Here is a 1,276-nt window from a genome sequence, read left to right on the forward strand (position 1 = left end):
GGATGTCTGAAGCAGGTCAGAGAGGAGGTGTGGCTGGGATGGCGCAAGGTGGATGGGAAGAGGTACCTCTCAGAATGATGGAGGGCGGATTGCGATTTCAGGGGCCGGGCAGTTTCGAGTGATGACAGGACCAGGGCGTGGCTATGCCTTCAGGTGGCGGAGGCACGAGAGCCACGTGCCAAAACTTCACTAAGAAGGGAGAAACCTGAGGATGCCAGGGCCTTCTGACATCCTCAATAGCGTCTGACTCAAGCAGCCAATTCAGGGGCCCCGGGTCATTTAAGCCAGTTCGGGGCTTGGGGCTGAGTCAGTGGGTAAGAAGAGGGCTTGCGCGAACCTGAGTTCGGATCCTAGTGCCTACCTAGAAGCTGGGCGTGGCCGCTTGCTCCAGTAAACTCAGCAGAGGGAAGCATTGATGTAGGTTTTAATGTCAGATTAGAAATGACCAGTGTAGGGAGTCCTGCCCCAGGCGGTGACCAGATTGCCTTGGTTGATCTAGACCCACCCTGCCTGTGGGCGGCACCCTCCCCAGCATCGTCCGGGTGCCGGAGAAGAGGGCCTTGTTCGCTGGGCAGTGGTGGCACACGCCTTTAATCCCAGCATTTGGGAGGCAGAGGCAGGGGGGTTTCTGAGTTCAAGGCCAGCCTGGTCTACAGAGTGAGTTCCAGGACAGCCAGGGCTACACAAAGAAACCCTGTCTCAAAAAACAAACAAACAAAAAAAGGAGTCCCTGAGTCACTTTCTTTTTTTTTTCTTTTATGATTTATTTTATTTTATTTTACGTGTGAATACACTGTAGCTCACTGTAGCTGTACAGATGGCCGTGAGCTATCATGTGTGTGGCTGCTGGGAATTTGAACTCAGAACCTCTGCCGACCCCACTCACTCCAGCCCCATTCGCTTCTGACCCAGCTCTCTCCGACTTGTAATTCACTGTAGCTGTCTTCAGACACACCAGAAGAGGGCATCAGATCTCATTATGGGTGGTTGTGAGCCACCATGTCGTTGCTGGGATTTGAACTCAGAACCTTCGGAAGAGCAGTCGGTGCTCTTACCTGCTGAGCCATCTTGCCAGCCCCCTGGGTCACTTTCTTGACCACTGACTAGTGTCTTCACTCCCAAAAGATAGATTCCAGGAAAGGAAGGATGGAGAGAGAGGAGGAGGGGAAGGAGGAGGGAGGAGAAGGGTTCAGGGAGGAGGAGGAGGTTAGAGGTGAAGGGTGGAGGAGGAAGAGGAGGAGGAGGAGGAGGTTAGAGGTGAAGGGTGGAGGAGGAA

This window comes from Mastomys coucha, unplaced genomic scaffold (genome assembly GCF_008632895.1).
Source record: "Mastomys coucha isolate ucsf_1 unplaced genomic scaffold, UCSF_Mcou_1 pScaffold3, whole genome shotgun sequence".
In the NCBI taxonomy this organism is placed as follows: Eukaryota; Metazoa; Chordata; class Mammalia; order Rodentia; family Muridae; genus Mastomys; species Mastomys coucha.